This window comes from Lissotriton helveticus, chromosome 3_1 (genome assembly GCF_964261635.1).
Source record: "Lissotriton helveticus chromosome 3_1, aLisHel1.1, whole genome shotgun sequence".
NCBI classification, from domain to species: Eukaryota; Metazoa; Chordata; class Amphibia; order Caudata; family Salamandridae; genus Lissotriton; species Lissotriton helveticus.
The window spans coordinates 2,119,084,053-2,119,098,793 of record NC_136061.1 but is presented as its reverse complement, the minus strand read 5'-3'; the positions used below and the strand labels follow the sequence as shown (position 1 = coordinate 2,119,098,793).

At 50.1% G+C, this 14,741-nt stretch overlaps 1 protein-coding gene across 5 annotated transcripts in view; it reads right to left on the bottom strand.

Moving 5' to 3' along the window:
* CRTC3 (CREB regulated transcription coactivator 3) overlaps positions 1 to 14,741 on the bottom strand; it is a 1,392,170-nt gene that overhangs the window by 1,189,828 nt on the left and 187,601 nt on the right. The gene's annotated exons all lie outside the window — the stretch shown is intronic.

Genomic DNA, 14,741 nt, shown 5'->3' with positions numbered 1-14,741 from the left:
TAGTAAATTTATGCTCTGCCTGTGGCTTATCACTTTTAAAAATGGTGCTGAAATGAGTGCCCCATTCTTCCTCTGGAATATTTGTGCCAAGGACCATATTACTTGGGTCATCAAACAAAGGTTTGTTGATAATTTCCCAGAACCTAGCGCTGTTACCCAAGATTTTGGGATCTAAGAGAGACTCCCAAGTGCTTACCTTTACCTCTTTTTTCCGTAATGCAATAATTTTTTTATATTGTACTCGCATAGCCTTAATGCATGCCGGGTCTCTGGGTCTGGCTTTTAGGGCCGTCTTAAGGTCTCTATTAGCTTTGGAACAAGAATGATCAAACTATTCAGGGTTGTTTCCAGCATGCCCTTTTGCTGGCACCATCAGCAAAGACCCTACTGTTTCTACAACCCCCTCAAAGGCAGACAAAGTTTGACCGGGAGATGATGTGGGTGACACACAAATTGAAAGATCAGACCTACAAAGGTTATTTATCGAGGTGTACAGGTTATCACAGTCCACCATTGTCCATTTTAGGCGGCGTTTTCCATTTATGCACTTTATAGTTCCCCGGCCTTCGCTGCGCTTTCGCAAGTCAAGAATGCCTCCTCCCAAATTGATGGAAATCGGATTATGATCGCTGTGGGCATTCAATTGAATGCGAAAATCCGAGGCAAAGTTAGCGAGGTCCGTGGATAATAGGATATGGTCTATGTATGAACCGTTTGTATTACCTTTATAAGTGGGAACTTGAAAAAGTGTATGCTCCACCGTCTCAGACATAGCTGCAACTAAGTTGTTTTTGTCCATCAAGTTGTTAAGCTGAGTTCCACGCCGAGAGTGGTCAAAATGAAAACCTTTTATGCTGTTGCACCCTAGATGACCCATGGGCGTCTCTCCTGGGTTCCCACAGGGATGGGTATTGAAGTCACCAGCGATCAACAATTTACTCGACAAGTTCCTCTCATTATCTCTCAAAAAGTCACACAACTGCAGTAAGTTGCATTCTCCATACTGATTTACTGCGTTGTAAAAATTGATCAAGGTCAAGGTATGTTTACCCCTTTTCAACTCAAGTACTTGAATGTTCCTATTGCCTGTTTGGCGGATGTTTTATGGTAGATAAGAGCCAAACTTATGTAGATTGCCAAGCCCCCTTTTGCTCTTCCACTACTTGAGGGTTCTGCTGAGGTAAAAAAGCTTTGGTATCCCTCGATGTGGACAAATTTGTTATCTACCAGCCATGTTTCTTGCAGACATATCATTGCGTGTTGTTTAACAAAAGACAGCCAGGTAGGGTCACAAACTTTGTCGGCCAGGCCTGCCGTGTTCCAGGAAACCAAACTTGCGCTGCAGGACAGTCTAGTATCTATGTCTGTCTCTATGTCTAGGTTTGCAGAATTAGTGGCTTTCGGGTGGATAAGCTCTGTTCGTGTTACTACCTGTTCTTCAGTGATGTTGTAATTATATTCTATATTAGCTGGTTCATGGCTGAGAGCTTCTGGATGGTCTGTGGACGACTCTGGTCTATTTTGTAAAAGTGGGCTCTCTGATAAAGTTCTTATATCTGGGCCCATCTGCTCGGTCGATGATATACTCTTAATAGTGTTAGATTCATTTGGGCCCTTTATACCATCACTTTTGTCACATGTTATCTCATGGTTTGCACTGTCTTCATGTACAGAGGGGATTCACTGTTCAGGTAGTCAATCAACCCCCTCCAGGTCGTACTGCTCATAAAAGGCATTAAATCTATTTGAAGTAGGAACATTGTACTGATTGTTCATATGAGTTGAATAGGGGTATTCCTGTTGAGGTACCTGATATAATCCTTCCCTCCTATCTGGGTTCATTTCAAAATGATCTATATTTCTATGGTCCCTGGGTATAGCCCGACCTGGATATAATAGATCATCTGTATTGTAATGGCTATAGTTACCTGTAGTATCCCAATTTTGATGTTGATTAATGTGAGTGTAGGACCCTCTCTGTTCCCCTGGGGGATGTGAATACCTATTGTTTGACCCGGGACCATTTTAAGGATAAAAATAACTGAGGTCCATTATGCGGATCAGACTATTTGTAGAGCTATCCCTCCATCTGGTGATGTAACTTGCCACACGAGTGCCTTTAAAGGTTACAATGATGCAATCTCCTTCAGTAGACTTAAATCTATGTCCCACCCAGTCTACCCTCTTGACATAGGCTATACGACCATCAAGATGTAGGGGAAGCGGTCTATGTGTAGTTAGCCAATGGCTCACCTTGTTTTTTAATTCCCCATATGTTTCTATTTTCCCCTCACCCAATTTTGGAACGCCTATCATAACTATTGTATATGGATGAGACTCGGGGGGGAAGGTTGATGCAAATTGGCTTTTTGGCAGGTTTTCGATTTGATTTTTCAAGGAGGTCATTTGTGGGCATATTTTGTGACACTATGGGCCTTAAGGATCCGTGCTGATCAACTTGTTTGTCCAGAGATAGCCGCCCATTCACTCTCATCAATTTCAACTAAAGGAGACTCAGGAGCAGCATTAGGGTCTGAGACTGTTACAGGTACAGTATTATTGGGTGCATTGGAGTTTTTATTAGAGACATTTGAAGCTGGTCCTAACGATAGAGGGAGTGGTGACTGTTTAATGTTATCATTTAGAGATTAATTTTTTGGTCGTACGGTCTTTTTATTAGTCGATTTTAGTGGACATTTGGCTGACATCTCTTTTACTGGCACTGATCTAAGTGTTTCTAACACTAATGCTGTATTCTTATTTTGTGTGACTTCAGATTTCTCAATAATTTCTTCCAATTTGATAATTCTTTCTCGTATGGGCAACAAAAGGGACCTTATTAGATATTCTAATTGTATCAAAAGTGAATTATCACTTAGAGTTAGTGATTCAGTCTGACATGACCGGTCTGTGCTGCCTAATGTATTATCTAGCTGTTGGGATACCATCAGACTAGGTAGTGGTAAAGTCTGGTAAGTAGGTGTCTTACTTGTCTGTTTGGTCAATCTAAAAGTAGATCAGATGTCCTTCGCTAAAAGCTTATGTTTACAAATTGGTCGGGAAATTAGCCTCCTATTTGGTTTTAACTTTTTCCTGTGCCGCCTTTTTGATTTGGTTACCAAACTGTCTTTTTCTTTTTCGCCCACAGCAGTTTTTATCGGTAATAATCCCCCCAAGTGTCCCTTGGCGCAAAGTGTAATGTGAAGAATTATATACAGTGCATAAAAACAGCGTAATATTTAAACAATTACATTTTTCAATGTTCCCGTTTTCTGACAGCCACTGAATAGAGGGCGCCTAAATTATCCTTGGGGAGTCTACGGCGTTTCGATCCATGGTAATTGGGATCATCATCAGGACTATGGGGCTGGAGGCAGTGCGTCTAGCAGCTGGAATAAACCACGATTCAAGGCTCTGTGGGGAGTTTCAGGGGCAATCAGGTGCTGGGGGATAGTAGGGTCCCAGTTTGCATCTTATGTTCCATCGATGCCGGAGGACGGAAGTTTAATTGTGAACAAAATTGTCCGTGGGAAGGCCGAAATAAATCTTAGCATAGTGGTTGGGTACCGGGTGAATCAATCTTCCAGGGTGGAATTGACAAGCGAATGAAGCGCTGTTCGGACCCCGAACAGCGCTTCATTCGCTTGTCACTGTATATAATTCTTCACATTACACTTTGCGCCGTCCACGCTGTCTTCACTGTCACTTGCGTCGCCGTAGTGCCACTCACCTTTGCACTCGTGCACCTAGTACAATTTTGGGCTGTTACCTGTTATTGATTAATTGCAGTGCTGATACCAACTGTAATTGCGTTTGTCCCACACCAAAATGTTTTGATATGCTGATATAAATGATGCCTTGAGCACATATGATAATCAAATTGAGTCTCCTTGTTCCTTTTTGGATAATGCTGTATAGATATCCTATCTAATCGTCTATAAATAATACCAGTTGGGATATTGTCATTTGCATATATGAATTATTTGCAGCATTCCGGCCATGATACACAGCGCTGCCCGCAAAGTAGCTACACGCCTTGCAGCTCTCAAAACTAACCCCGCGCTCCGGCCGCAGGATGTGACGTGACGTCCCCTGCGATGACGTCAGGCCAATAGTGAGAACCGCGCCCAGGTAATGGAAAGCGCAATCATGGTACCGTACCAAGCAGCTGAGTGCGGCTGCCAACAGACTGCTGGAGCAGCACACCCAAGTCAGAGTGGCGCTCTGCCACAGGCTCGCCTTTAATCGGGGCTTTTAGTGGCAGAGCTAACACAGCATATGCGTGACATTCCATTTCAGTGCGGTAATGCGGAGTACCACACTGAAATGTGTTAGTGTCACGCCTGGTAGAATTGCGGTTTTCGGCCGATTTTGGTACAGGGCCGATTTTGCAGCAATGTTGCAAAAACGGTCCTGTAACAAAAACGGCCCCCAGGCCCCCATAACCGGCCCCCACCGGTGCGGCGCACCAGGGGATTGCCCGGTGCCCGCTATGGCCAGTCCGGCCCTGCAAGTGATTATTAGTAAGGAAGCCAAAAAGGGATTTCTGTACTATGGGTTCATGACGATATATTATCAATCGCGTCCTTTTATTTATCATCTTGCATTCTTTTCCCCAGATAGTCTACATTTGTATCTTTTGAATTTTGGTTAATGCTCGAACTCTTAACAGAAATAAGTAATGGTAGCAAGGCACCATATACTCAGTATTGTAGACGGTGAAGGTCAGAGCAGTGGCAGTTCTAGGCCAACAAGAGGAGGAAGGACACAGCTCGTAGGTCCATAGTTTGCTTTAGGAGAATAACTAGCATTTAAGTCATAATTCCAGGGGACTGATGTGACGGTACAATACACGTAGGTGGGTGACAGAACGGGGCGAGTGGGATGCAGAGATACGAGACTTGGTGCATTCTTCTTTTCAGTGGCTAAATAAACAAGCATTTGCAATGCAATCGGTCTCGCATTTACGTGAGTTTGAGCTATAGGCATTGTAAATAACAATGCCTTCTATTTATGTGTTTTGAAAACATGCAAGCGGTGCGTTAACAAGCACCTTATACCTATAGTCCTTGTTTACGAGAAGCAAGGCTGGCAGTAATTTCTTCTCGTAAGCCAGGACTGTCAGTACAAAGTGCATGCCACCCCGTGTATGAGCACCAGTAGCCCCCCCACCACCCGAGACCCAGCACTAAAATAATAACAGTGCCTCTGTCCCGCAGCCCGTGGCATCCCCGGCCCAGCATAGCGATTAACAAGCGTAAAAGGCAAGGTTGTTTGGTGAGCCGGCAGCATTGTGCTCAATATAAACACAGCACGTTGTCCTGCCCGTAGTAGGACAACACTTCCTGTTTTTCCAGAGTTTTGGTGCGCATGCGCACTATCTACGGCATTGTGCATATAAAATGTTATTAAGGGCAGCTTCTGGAAAATGTATATTTAAAGGACGGTGTGGGCTCCAGGGAGGCTCGACGAGGCGGAAGTAACGTGCGCTGCTGCCCACAACCAAGCAACTGCTGCATGACTTTTGAGGCACTACTTTAAAAACAAGCCTTTGCAATGCAATAGAATTCGCATTTACAAAAAGGCTGGAACAGGATTGCAGGGGTGGGTGCAGGTGGCCCTTGAAGTCATGTACTGCAAAAGGGAAGGGGGTGAGCGACAGCAACAACATTGATTTTAAAGTAAAGGGGGTGATAGCCATGGAAGGATACAAATCAGAACATGGCCGTCAGGAGGAGGGACTAATAAGCTAAAAACCAATCAGAAGGCAGCATTTACGATTTAAGCAAATCCAAAAGATGGGTGGAGAGTGGGCGGAGCTTAAACGGAGCTTCCACACTAAAATGTATACTGCATGCCTCGCAAAGCGATGGCAGCACATTCGTGCTGCAACGCTAGGCGAAACCTAATAAAGGGGAGCCATGCTGCTGGTGAAAGTCACAAGCGCTGGGTGCCTAAGTCTCTGGATCTGTCCGTCACTGTCTGCCCTATTTAGCTATTACTGGGGTGTGACCTGAATGAATGCATGAGTGGCCATTGGTAGTGCACTTTGTGACCTCATATAACGGTGGTATTTAACAATCTGAGCAGATGGAATAGAACTATGGCCAGATTTAGACATTTGTCATCTGCAAATCATGCTCGCAAATTGCGTACCGAATTTTGTGAAAGGAAATGGATTTTGCAAACTGACCTATATCCTAATATGCCACCTCAAAAATATCAAATTGTAGTGGGTTGTAATCCGACCTACCTAATCAATATTCATAAGGTAGATAACAAACTGCAATTCACTATGACTGGATGCCATCACAAGGATGGTGACTTGCTGGGGTCAGCAGACCACACATCTCTGTGATTTCATTTTAAATAAAGTACATTATGTTTCCTTTAAATGCAGTTTGTTTTTCTTAAAGGAATGGAGTACTGCCTGCTCCATCAAACATTTTTTTTAACCCGGATTTCAGTCAGGAAAAATCGATCCATACCGTAACTGATTGCTATTTGGAAGGGACACCATAAATCGCCCCTTCACAATAGCAATTCATTATGGGTTTCTAAACCCAGTTAAATACTTTTATTCATCTAAAAGCAATAAAAAGATAAAACATCATAACAAAAGGCACAAGATTCATTTAATGACCCAGTATAAAATCATAAACAAACGAAGGGACGAGAGCTTTTAAGAGACAGGTCCAGCATACATGCCAAAAGGACTTCCATGCAGGAGTGCACCAAATAGGTGGTTACTCCTCGCTTCCGCCATTGCTGTGGATGGCCGTGGATATCCTAGCTGAAGTCTCAGCCTACCCCCCAGAGGTTTGCTAGAAGGACGAACCACTCAGCATTTCACGCTTGCCCCCTTCTCCTTCTGAATTTACTTAAATCCATTCAATAGCGAAGGCACTACTTCGGATACCCCAATGGCCATCACTGACATTCAAGAGTAGATTAGGTTTCTCTCCCCTGGTCCTGAAGAAACACTGCACATCCACTAGGAGTTTTTAGGCTTAAAGCACAAGTTACTACTTGTGTAACGATATATCTGTAAGAGACATTAGTTAGTATTAGATACCTTACCTTAGAATATCCCCAGGCGTCAGACTGGATCCGGAAATCTTTGCGTAGCAGTACCCTTGCGCGTCGGTAGGCGTCGTCTGCGGCTCCGCGTCCGTCGTCGGCGTCGTGGGCGCCGTGATGACGTCGTCGGAGTACTTAGACGCCGCCTCCGCGTGCTGACGTCAGTTCTTAGACACAGCTTTTCCATGGCAGAAACGCAGAGCCATGTTAAAAACCAACACTGGTGCCATTGAAACTAGGGCCCTGAAAGGGGACAACGCTAACCCTAGATATTGGTTTGCAGAACGGGGAGGAAGGGTGGGTCGGTAAGGAATCTAATACTAACTAATGTCTCTTACAGATATATCGTTACACAAGTAGTAACTTGTGCATCTGAAAGAGACACGTTAGTATTAGATTCCTTACCTTAGAATAGAAACCCCAGCAATACCAACCCCGGTGGTGGGTCTGCGAACCAATAATCACACCAGAAAGTCCTGGAGGACGGAACGGCCAAAGAAGCCATCCCTCCGGACTTGGCTGTCCAGGCAGTAGTGTCTTGCAAACGTGTGCAGCGATGCCCACGTTGCCGCCTGACAGAGGTCTTGTAAGGGCACACCCCTGCCCAGGGCAGTGGTAGTCGCCGTAGCTCGGGTAGAATGAGCCCGTAATCCAGCCGGGGGCTCCTTCCTAGCCAAAGAGTAGCATGCCTGGATACACAAGATGATCCACCGGGAGATGGTCCTCTTGTGCACCGCTTTCCCCTTCTTAGCGCCCACGTAACCAACAAAGAGTTGGTCATCCACCCGGAACTGGCGTGTGCGATCCAAATAAAATGAGAGCGCACGTTTTGGGTCCAGACGGTGGAGCCCCTCTTCCTCTTTAGAGGGATGCGGTGGCGGAAAGAAGGTTGGCAAGGTGATAGACTGCCCGATGTGGAAGGCCGTGACAACCTTGGGCAGGAAAGAAGGTTTGGTACGGAGCACCACTTTGTCCGGATGGACAGAAAGGAAAGGTGGAGTACAAGAAAGAGCCTGGAGCTCGCTCACTCTCCTGGCAGAGGTGATGGCAACCAGGAAAGCCGTCTTCAAAGTCAGAAGGCGAAGAGGACAGTTGTGAAGTGGCTCAAAGGTAGCGCACATCAGAAATGTAAGAACCAGGTTCAAGTCCCACTGAGGCATCACAAACGGAACAGGAGGAAACGTGTGTGTGATGCCCTTAAGAAATCTGTTTACAATAGGGGACTTGAACAAAGAAGGCTGATCAGGAAGCCTGAGAAAGGCTGAAAGGGCAGAAAGGTAGCCCTTGATAGTGCCCAGAGCAGAGCCCTGCTGGGCAAGAGAAAGAAGGAAGAGAAGGACCTCAGAAAGAGGGGCATTGAGGGGATCCACAGCCTTTGCTGTGCACCACGCCACAAATCTGTTCCACCTGCAGGCGTATACCGACTTTGTGGAGGGACGCCTGGCTGCCAAAATGATGTTACAAACTTCAGGAGGCAAGTCAAATGGCCTCAACTGTCGCCGCTCAATCTCCAAGCATGGAGGTGGAGACTGGACAGGTTCGGGTGGAGGACCGTCCCCTGCTGCTGCGACAGAAGGTCCTCCTGAAGAGGCAGGCGAACCGGGGGATCGACTGACATACTGAGTAGCTCTGGATACCAGTACCTTCTCGCCCAGTCCGGAGCCACAAGGATGACTTGGGCCCGGTCGCGCTTGATCTTCTTCAGCACTCTGGGCAGAAGTGGTATAGGCGGAAAGGCGTACAACAGACCGCAACTCCACTCGCGACGAAAAGCGTCTCCGAGCGAGTGCCGCCTTGGAAATTCCAACGCGCAGAACTGATGACATTGCGCGTTCTCTTCTGTGGCGAATAGATCTAACCAAGGCTCTCCCCATCGCTGAAAGAGGCCTTGCGCCACGTCAGAGTTCAGACGCCATTCGTGATCTATCATGCACCGACGGCTGAGCTCGTCTGCCCTGGCGTTCAGAGAACCTGCCAGGTGTTGAGCCACCAGGGTCACGCCCTGGCGTTCCAGCCATTGCCAAAGGCGAAGAGCCTCCTGGCAAAGGGTCCACGACCCCACCCCGCCCTGTTTGTTGCAGTACCACATGGCGGTGGTGTTGTCCGTGAACACCTGCACTACACTCCCCCGGACAGAGGGGAGGAATGCCTTCAGTGCTAGACGAATCGCCCTGAGCTCCAACAGGTTGATGTGGAGCCGGGTCTCCGCCGGAGACCAGAGGCCTCTGATCTCCGCCTCTCCCATGTGGCCTCCCCAGCCCTGGAGGGACGCGTCCGTCACAACTACGTGCTCCGGTTGGGGAAGGGAGAGGGATCTGCCGCTGACCCAATCGCAGTCCGTAAGCCACCACTGCAGCTGTCTCGCAGTGCCCTCCGAGATCAGGACGTGGTCGGACAGGTTGCCCTGATGCTGGGCCCACTGAAACTTCAGGTCCCACTGCAGAGCCCGCATCCGCCACCTGGCGTGATGCACCAGTAGGATGCAGGAGGCCATCAGCCCCAGAAGCCGCAGCGTCAACCTGACCGAAACCCGGGATAACGGCTGAAAGATGGGAATCAGAGCCTGAATATCCCGGACCCGCTGTTCGGGCGGATAAACCCGAAACCGCGCCGAGTCCAGAACCGCTCCGATGAAGAGGAGCTTCTGAGAGGGGCACAGGTGTGACTTCGGCACATTGATGGAGAACCCCAGCTGGTGCAGGAGGTCTGCCGTCGTCTGGAGGTGGCTGACGACTGTCTGGGGCGAGCCTGCCTTCAACAACCAGTCGTCGAGGTAGGGGAAGACTGAAACCCCTAACCTGCGCAGATGAGCTGCGACCACCGCCATCACCTTTGTGAACACCCGTGGGGCGCTGGTAAGGCCGAAGGGGAGCACGGTAAATTGAAAGTGCTCGTGGCCAACCATGAACCGCAGGTAGCGCCGGTGGGCAGGCAGGACGGGGATATGAAAGTAAGCGTCCTGCAAGTCCAACGCTACCATCCAGTCTCCTGGGTCCAGGGCAGCCAGGACCTGAGCCAGTGTCAGCATCTTGAACTTCTCCTTCCGGAGGAAGCCGTTGACGTTCCTTAGGTCCAAGATAGGAGGTAGGCCCCCTCTGTCCTTCTTGGGTGCCAGAAAGTAGTGGGAGTAGCAACCACACCCTACTTCCGGCCCAGGAACACGCTCGATGGCCCCCTTGGCCAATAGGGCCGTAACTTCCTCCTGCAGAAGTCGCAAATGATCCCCCGATACACGGTGGTTCTGCGGTGGCATGGCTGGAGGAGTCGTCTCGAAGGGGAGGGAGTAGCCTCTTCGGACGATTTGCAGCACCCACCTGTCCGACGTGACAGTGCGCCAGTGGAGGTGGTGATGGCGAACCCTGCCCCCCACTGGCGTCACATGGGCCTGAAAGCACGGACTAGGAGGGTTTTGAGGCGGATGCTGCGGGGGAAGGTGTGGACTGACCTCGCCGCTGCCCCGACCGCCCGGACGGCGGTTCCCACGGCCGCCACCACGTTGGGTATTGCCCTGCGGTGCGTGGCTGGCGGCGCGTGTGGGCGCACCCCTTCCGTGGCCACGAAAGGAGTGAAAGGCAGCCGATTGCTGGCGCTGGCCCGAGAGGCCCAAGGACTTGGCCGTAGCCCTGGAGTCCTTAAAGCGCTCAAGCGCATGGTCTGCCTTGTCGCCGAAGAGGCGACGGCCATCGAACGGCATGTCCATGAGCGTGCTCTGGACATCTGCCGAGAAGTTGGCGGACCTCAGAGGCGCCGCGGAGCCCGTCGGAGGAGAGAGTTTCCTCATGGCCATGAGGAAGCGCTCGATCTCCTCCGGTGACGCGTTCAGCCCAGGGACCGGAGGGTGTGGAGCTGCACGCGGCGCCCGCGACTCCGACGGAGCCGCGTGGGTGGTGTCACCCGAACCCCCGGCCGCATCGTGCGAGCGTCGGGGGGAGTCCGAGGAGCGATGACGCCGCTTGGACTTCTTGTGCCTCTTACCTGACGACGACTTCGACCCGGAGGAGTGCGGCCTACTCTCGGAGCTGTGGTGGCTCCGAGCCCGCGACCTGTCCCTCGACCTCCCATGGGATCGGGACCTCTCACGGCGCGGGACCGACTGCGGGAGCTCGAGTCGCCTACGGGACCGCTCCCGCCTAGCTTTCGAGGAGAGGGCCCGGCAGTCGGAGCAGGCCTTGTCGTCGTGGTCGACGCCCAAACAGGACAAACAGACGCGGTGAGGATCCGTGACAGACATCAGACGGTCGCAATCGTCACAGTGCTTGAACCCGGGCATCCCTATGGCACCGTTCGGAGTCGAGAGACTTCGAAAAGCAATCAAAAAGGATCAAAAAGGTTAGTCAAAAATGACTAGGGTTACTGCTTTTTCCAGATCTGCGCTTGCTGGCGCGGAAAAAAGAAGAACTGACATCAGCACGCGAAGGCGGCGTCTAAGTACTCCGACGACGTCATCACGGCGCCCACGACGGACGCGGAGCCGCAGATGACGCCTACCGACGCGCAAGGGTACTGATACGCAAAAATTTCCGGATCCAGTCCGACGCCTGGGGATATTCTAAGGTAAGGAATCTAATACTAACGTGTCTCTTTCAGATACAGGTTGACCTTTTAACCACCCACACTTGTCACTACACACACTGAGCTGCAGCAGTTTGAATTCCCACTGCCAGCCTAGACTCTTGTAGTCTCATCTTTTAACCATAGCATAGTGTCCACTTAATAAAGGTTCCCTGGAGCACTCATAGCTATTTTTATTACACGTACTGCACCCACTCTACTCACCACCCTCTGCCCCTCCACCTCCGCACACAGGGCCTCCTGGCGTTCTATTCTGTAGACGTCCGGCAAAGAGCCCCCCTGCGGGACCTGTTGGGCATTGCAGCGCCGGCCCAAGGAGGAGCTGCCCTATGATGAAGCATGACACCTCTCGAGGTGTGTGAAGGCCTTTACTCCTTATTGGAGCTCTTCCTCCTCGGATCCTTCTCCTACCTGGTTCCCTACCTTTTTCCTCTCCCCTCCCCTCCCCTCCCCTCCCCCTCTTCTTCTTCTCTCTCTCATCCCCCGGTCCTTAGAAACTGATCCACCAGTATAAAATCACACAGCATTAATAAATGAGTAAATGAGTGTATCAAAAAACAAAGTGCAATATTGTAACATGTTTGGATCTTTAATCAATTTAAACAAACCTATAGAGAATAAACACAGCAAAAGCAGAAGCTCTACCCTAAAGTGCATAATTAGAACATTCCAGATTCTCAACAATTATTAGAATTCACCTATCTTCTGAGAGACTGCTTGTCGGACATAACATATAACAGCTATGTAGCAATACTCTGAATAAAAGCTGTAAAAGTTGCAAGCTAATATGTGATTTAATTGCCATATGAACGCAATAATGAATGTAAAAATTTCAGTCTAAGATGTAAATAAAAACCTCAAGAAAAAAAAAACATAAAAAGAACAAACAATTGTTTGGAAATATTATCACAAGGGTAATAGGGGGGCGTGGCCTAACCACGGAACATGGCGGACGTGTGTGCCATGAGCTCCGCACTAGCCCTTTACTTATCCTGCACATCCTGGTGATTGGGCTGCACTGACCAACAACAGATTAACGCCCCCTGGCTCCCCCCACCGGAGGTGAAGAGGCAATTGAGCACCTTAGGGGGTGAAAATACTGCAGCGGCCCCTAATACGAAAGCGGCGGACGGAGGCTGCAGCTGCGCTCCCAGGGCCTGTGCAACAAGGGCCGGGTGGTGCAGCGCCGCCCGATCTTGACTAGAGGAGAGGACGACCCTGGAAGCCACAGCGGCCGGCCCTTCACGACCGCCGGTGAAAAGAGCTGAGTGATGGGAACCACGAGGGCAGACTAGCGCAGAGCCGGAAGGTTGCTGCCTGACTTTGCCTGGAGGAGCAGGCTTGAAGGCGGTGGTGGCGGCTCGCCTGGCCGGCTGACTGTGGCATCAGCGCACCGTGAAAGCCACAACTGGTGCCAGGACTTACTTGCAGTTGGGGTGCCCCTGCGTGGACATCGGTGGCCGTGTGAGCGAAATGCATGGGCCCAAGCTGACAGTACGGGTAAGCGTGTAAAAGAAGCGCATGAAGCAGAGCCCAGCAGTGGAGATTACAGGCAGCTGTACGGCAGGGACGTCGGACGTTGCGGGCAGGTGCTCTGCAGAGCAGCAGAATGACAAGATGGAGGCCACTTGGGGAAATATGGAACACTGACTGGAGGCCATGTAGTAGCAGACACGGAGGTGCGAGGCATAGCGAGGCGTAATAATAGATGAACAACACATGCCCTCAGTGTGGAGGACATACCGCGATAGGGCACCGAGGAGGCCCGAACTTCTGCGAGAGGCCTCGGTGGAGACATTAACTTGACTCATTGATAGCAAAAGTGGAAGCTGGCCTACCAGGTGAAGCTAGGAAAGCCACTCTGGGGTAAAATGAGTCAGGCGATGCAAGGTGAGGACGCCGCCTGGAAGTGGAGAGCCTGGTGATAGAGGTCTACCTGCCGTCACTGGCTCTGTCCTGCCGGGGGGAGTGTGACCTGACGAGAATGCCACACCAGAGCACACCACAAGTCCAGAGGCGGCGTGTAAGCAAGAAAATAGGGGCAAACATTGCTTGCAGTGGGAATCATTGACCAACACTTCCTACATAACGGTCGACCTGAAGGGGCTGCTAGTTGGCTGCATCATGGGTAAGCCCTGGACTAAATCGGTGGGAGCCCCCCGGCGCAGGAAGTGGACTCCCAGGCCTTGCAACAACCGGATGCTGAATCCCAGGCGCCTACAGACCCAGTGCAGCAGCAATTGACCAAGATCCTGGAGGCCATAGCAGATACTAAGGCCACCCTCCACCAGGATATTAGTACGGTCTCGGTGGGTTTGGGTCTCCTCCACAATGAACATCAAAAGTTATCGGAGCGGGTAAAACCTGCGGAAGCAACAATAGCGGACCTGGCTCCGACCCAGGTGGCGACATTGCATCAAATTCTGGAGTTAGCAACCAGAGTGAACATGCTTGAACATAGAGCGAAAGACACGGAAGGACACTACAGGCCTAATAATATCCGCATAGTGAGTCTGCCTTCAAAGGTAGAAGGCAAAGAGAGGATTGGTTACCTTGAGAACTGGCTACAGACGGTAGTTGCGCCCGAAGGGCTGTTCACTTCCTATAAATTAGAAAGGGTGCACCGAGTCCCAGGAAGACCTCTGGCACCAGGTCGACCCCCGCGCCCAGTGGTGGCCAGACTACTGCAATATAAAGACAGAGATCTGCCCTGGCGGGAATCGTAATCTGATGGCCCGTTCATGGTGCAAAAGAATCTCCATATTTCCAGACTACAAGCTCGAAGTGCAAAGATGAAGAGCGTCTTACCTGAAGATAAAGAAAGCCCTACGAGACGAGGGACTCCAATATTCACTGATGTTCCCTGCCCACCTGCGCATAGTATTTGATAGGCAATCCCCTTTTTGAGATGACCCTAAGTCGGCCTGGAACTAGTTGGAAACGTACAAAACAGGGACTCCGATAGGAGATGGAAACCAGACCGGAGACAATCAGAAGGAGTCCAGCCGAAAAGACACGGGAGAAGGCCCATAGGGAGAGATTCAAAAAGCCAAGCCCCTCACAGACTGAGAAAAAGAGAGCAGCAGTGT